Raw genomic sequence first — 5,424 nt, 5'->3', positions numbered from 1 at the left:
AGACTTTGACGGATGAGGCCTTCCTTTTAGTTTTGGCAGGTGATGCTATCTACATGCTGAGTTTTACAGTCTAAATGGAACTTCCACTACAGCAATCAGTGGGGCTAAGGACTGGGGTCCTACTAAGGGCTGGGGTCCCTGCTACATTTCTACCATGTGGGTCCCAAGGATTGAACTCAAGTTATGTCAAGATTGGCAGCAAGTTCCTTTACATGCTGAGCCCTGTACAGGGCCTCAGTCCATTTATTTGTTCCAATGTCTTCATTCTTTGGTAGTAAACTGCCTTTTTATTTAAACTCAAACTTAGGGTTGGAAAGTGTATTTCTGTGGTAAGGCGATTGTGTTGCTTGTACCAGGCAGTCTCTGTGTTCACCCACTCCACTCCAAATAAAAACAAAAACAAAACATTATAGTGCCTGAGACGAAAAGATGACTTTTTGACATATTTATAATGGAATTGCATTATATAGCTGCAACGCGATCAGATTTTGGTGTTTTGAATACATCAAGAGCTATTAACATTCACTGTCTCATTAATATAAAATAGGAAAGTTGTGCTGTCAACGGTTAGGGCTTTTGTTTCATTTAAATACCGTTAACCTACTTGACAAATGTTTTCTGAGGTCCTGCTTAGTAAATGCTTTGTTCCTATCAGAGTCGAGCATCCACCAGGATGGCAGCTCTCACCGCCTAAGTGAGAGAGAGCTAGACGGAAAAGCAGATTGCCCAATTAAAACCCCATCAAAACCAGGATTCGTTCCAGGAAAGGCAGGTACTTCCACTTTTAGCTGGCAATTCGGATTGTGAGCAGAGACTACCCAGAGCGGAGTTAAATATCAGAACCAAACTCTAATGATGAGTTTAAATGACAGGCTGCTAATTACAACTTGGAAATCCTTCAAGGAATCTAACGTCGTACTAAAACATCAAAATAATAACGGTGTTGGTCCCCTCACGGAGTCCAGCTTTGAAAAGAAGAGCAAGTACACGCGTTAAAGTCCTTTTTTTTTTTCAACTTATTTTCAATTATCCCCCTTCTGTTTATTTATAATCTGATTCACAATTCTGGTTGAATTATGGTGTGTGATTTCCGGGTCGGCCCGGACTGAAGGCTTCGCGTCCTTAGCTGCTAGGCTCACGCCAACCCTGAGAAAAGACCCGGGGGCCAGGTTGTCGCGTCTGGCAACTTAGGAACCATCCCGTGACGCAATCGCCCAGCCGGCCTTAGCAGGTCTCCAGACCCGGCCGGACGCCAAGCTAGCACGAAGCGACTCCGGAAACAGCCGAAGTCGTACGGGTTTTCAACTACGTGCGTTTAGCCCTTTAACAGGCTGAGAAACGCGGCGCTTCCGGGCGGGTGCAGACTGTGTCTGCGGACGGGGATGCGTTGGCTTTCCGGTCTTTTAGTCGGAATGACCCGGGCCAGGTCACTGCTCTAGAGGTCCCTCACCACCAGGCTGAGTGACCGGCGCGCACAGCCTGCCTCGCTTCCCCGCGCCCCACTTCCGTCGGCTGCAACCCTGGCGAAGACGAGCGGTACCCGCCGCCGGGCAAACCCGACGAGTCTTCGCGCGAGATCAGCCACGCGACTTCCCAGAAAGCCTAGGGCGACGTCTCCGCGGCGGGTCTCGAGCCGCGCCTGGGCGGCCGGGTGGGAGGGGCCGGCCCGCGTATTTAGCGGCTCTGAAGGCCACGCCCCAGATCGGAAGTGACGGAGCCGAGCTCGCGCGTCGAGGCTACCTCTATGGTTTTCCTCTCCTTCTGGAGTCGGGAGATGGCCGCTGTGTAGTTCCAGCGGAGACAAGTCCTGAAAACCCTGCTCCGGCGTGTCAGGTAGGCCCTGCGCCTCACTCCAGTGACTCGGAAGGGCCGTGGAGACGGGACGGTTGGGGTTTGGTGACTTTCGTGCGTGGTGACGGATCGGCGGCGGGAAGAACCCGGGAGCGACCCTGTGCCGTTATTCGTGCGGTTCATCCTCAGTTCCTGAGCCTCTTACGGCGCCACGGGCCATAGGGGTGGGGGGTGGGGAGCCGGGCGGACAGCGGGCAGGGCTGCGGCGAACCTGGCTCGGGGCCGGGGACCGTGCGGCCTTCCCGTGCGCGTGCGCAAAAGGCTCTCTAGCCCCCCCCCCCTCGTCGGCGGGGCCTTCTGCGCGCGCCCGACTTGGGGTTCTGCGCAGGCGCGCTTTTTCCTTTCTTTCCCTGCCTATGGGAACGCGGCCGCGTGTGCTGGCTCCGGGGCCGGCTTGTCGTTGGCCGGGGCGGGGGCGTGGGGGAGTTGTCTTTCCTTCCGGGCCTGACTTGTGGGTCTTGGATAAAATAACGGTGACCTGCGACAAAGTTAGGCGAGCGGATCAACCACTTTCTGCGTTGCGGTTAAAGCCGCCTACCTCGCCTCGAGGGTACGTGTCAGTTTAGGCCCGGATTAAGTGATCAGATCGAGGCTTGGGATGTGGTGTTTGTAACCGACCGCTCAGCACCTGGGTGTTGGCGGGAAAGTTTATTTTTTCCCCAGTCTGAGTCGTTTTGGTTTCCTAGCAACTTACTCTGTTTTGGACAACCGTTGGCTTTTGACTATAGCTGTCGGTACCTAGTTGCTGTTTGCTTGCGTTAGATTCGTGTCCTAACGGGTTCGTCTAAGAAGAGCCCTTTCTCTAGTAATACAAGCACTAACGTGCCTTTTCGGTAAGAGTTGCCACTCCCTAGAAATTTACTCAGGACATTGGCAGTGGCGATTGGGTAAATGGGTGAGGAGGATACATTAAGATTATAACTCCATCGCCCAATGCTGACCTCGAACTCGCGGCTAATCTCCTGCCATAGCTTCGGGAGTGGCGCTTAACAGCTTTGTGTCACTACTTCGGGTCCCTGCTGAGTTGTAAGATTTTCTTTTCTTGGCTTGGAGAATGTTCAGAGTATTGGATGTATGTGTCCCAAACTGGTCTCATGAGTTCAAGTGCCTTCGAGCTACAGGTTCTCCATGTATTTATGTTTGGGTTATAGACATGCAACACCATGCCCAACATATTTTAGGTTTATCTGGTCAAAGTCAGGGATCAGGGCCCCGCGGTGGTGGCACACGCCTTTAGTCCCGCACTTGGGACTAAAGCAGGTGGGATCTTTGTGAGTTCGAGGCCAGCCTGGTTTACAAAGCGAGTTCCAGGACAGCCAAGACTGTTACAGAGAAACACTTCCTTGAAAAAAAAATCAGCGATCAGTACTTTCAATGTAATTTTTATTTTCTATTAGAATTGGAGAAGAATAGAAATTGAAAGCAAATGCACCTAAAACTGATGAAAACCATTAGTCACTTCAGACTTACAGCCTGTTGCTTCAGGTATTTGTTTTATATTAAAGAAAAACGCAGAACAAAGTTTTTTGTCCTCACTGAATTTGCATTGTAGGTAGCTCAAATGGAAATAGTTGGGGTACTGTTAGGCAATTAAGAACCTTTATATAGAAAAGATTTACCAGTTTGCTTTTTTGTGTGATCCTAACCAGATTCATGTATCGTGATAGGAAGTATGTCCCTAAGCAGTTCATAGTAGTCAGCTGAAATATCCTGTGTTGGTAAAACAGTCTCGAACCATACTCATTTATGGTGCTGGGACTCAAAACTCCTGACTTTGAACATGCTGGGAAACACTGTCGATCAGCACACCCCCATCCCTAGAGCTGACTTTGACTTAGTAAACAGTAGTTTTAGGACTTGACAGCCGATTTGGTAAAAGTACTGCTCAGTGATAGGCTTGCATCTAGTTGAATTTATTGAGCAACTTAGGTTGGGAGCAACCTAAGATGGGCTAGATTATCTGTGATGTAAAAGCAGTGAAGAAAGTCTTATTCAAACACATTTAAGCAAAAGTCTTTATTTAGTATACTGGGACCCATCTTTTAAAATCTGAAAAATACACTTTAATATATATGTATCTTAGGCTCAAATCTAGGCTCTTCATTAAAGACAACGCAAATAAATAAGGTATTTACAAGTATACAGCTAAATAATGAATAGTAAAAGCTAAGCTTTTACTTATAGTTTGAAAGATGATTGAATTGGAAATTCCCAGGACCTGCACTTGATATCATTAGTTGAATACTCCACTAGCTGAAATCTGCCCTATAATTTTCTTGACTTGTTAAGAGAATCAAGACCAGTGTATCTCTGGGTAGTAATTGTAAGTGGTTGTAGTTGGAAGATAAAGAGTTATGCATTATTGGTATCTTGCTTCTTAAACATTCTTAAATACTAATGAGTATTACCCCTGGGTCATAAGCATTTAATATTTTTGAGTCCTCAAGATTGAAAATCAATCTGACCATGAACTTCATAAATAATAGTACTAACCTACATATGTTTAATGTTTTAGGACTTTCTAAAAACCCTAAAGGAGTTAGGAGTGCTCTTAAATAGATGAGTTGTTTGAAGTAAATTTATGGATAGCCTGCGGGAAACGTGTATGTAACAAACAAGACTAACCAGTAATTATAGTTAATACCTGAGCACACACCATATGCCAGTCAGCTTAGCTTTTACTATTCATTATTTAGCTGTATACTTGTAAATACCTTATTTATTTGCATTGTCTTTAATGAAGAGCCTAGATTTGAGCCTAAGATACATATATATTAAAGTGTATTTTTCAGATTTTAAAAGATGGGTCCCAGTATACTAAATAAAGACTTTTGCTTAAATGTGTTTGAAATCAGCTGGGCAGTGGTGGTCTACACCTTTAGTAGACCACCAGCATTCGGCAGAGGTAGGGGACTTCTGTGAATTGAGACCAGCTTGGTATACAGAAAGTTCCAGGACAGCCAAGGCTACATAAACCATGTCTCAAAAAATAAAAACAAAAGATTGAAATCATAAGACAATCTACTTTTGCGCAGCTTTATCTTAGATTTTTTTTTAAAATTTTGTTTTGATACAGGTCAAATTGGATAGCCCTGATTAACTTAGAATTTGCCTTATAGGCTAAGCTGACTTTGGACTTGCTGAGATGCTCTTGTCCATGCCTACTGAGTGCTAGGACAAAAGACTGGGTTTACAGATTGTGGTAACTGTGCCTAGGTTGATTGTCTCATTTATTTTGAGATAGTCCTGGCTGGCTCTCACGTTTGTACTTCGTGTCTCCCAAGTGCTGTGATTCCAAGCTTGTGTCACCAACTTGATGAACATTTTCTCTAATCACCTGTTTTCAAGTTAATCTTATACATTAAAAAAAAAGGGTTCTAAGATATTTATGGATTTAAGTTAGTTAAGCTAATTTTTTTTTTTTTTGAGACAGGGTTCTCTCTGTAGCCCTGACTGCCCTAATTCATTCAGTAGACCAATCTTGCTTCAAATTTTGCCTGTCTCTGCCTCCCAAGTGCTGGGATGAAGTGTGTGCTGCTGTCACCACCAACAGACATGATTTTATTTTATTTT

General features: G+C 45.6%; 1 protein-coding gene across 1 annotated transcript in view; it reads left to right on the top strand.

Annotated features, from left to right (window-relative positions):
* Positions 1 to 1,685: 1,685 nt before the first annotated feature.
* Bclaf1 (BCL2 associated transcription factor 1) overlaps positions 1,686 to 5,424 on the top strand; it is a gene marked incomplete at its 3' end in the record, with an annotated part of 29,804 nt that continues 26,065 nt past the window's right edge. The window contains exon 1 of the mRNA XM_026786228.1: positions 1,686 to 1,833. The remainder of the gene's footprint in view (positions 1,834 to 5,424) is intronic.

The sequence above is a fragment of the Microtus ochrogaster genome, linkage group LG4 (assembly GCF_000317375.1).
Source record: "Microtus ochrogaster isolate Prairie Vole_2 linkage group LG4, MicOch1.0, whole genome shotgun sequence".
In the NCBI taxonomy this organism is placed as follows: domain Eukaryota; kingdom Metazoa; phylum Chordata; class Mammalia; order Rodentia; family Cricetidae; genus Microtus; species Microtus ochrogaster.
Note: the sequence above shows the minus strand (reverse complement) of the source record. Positions and strands in the feature narration are given on the sequence as shown.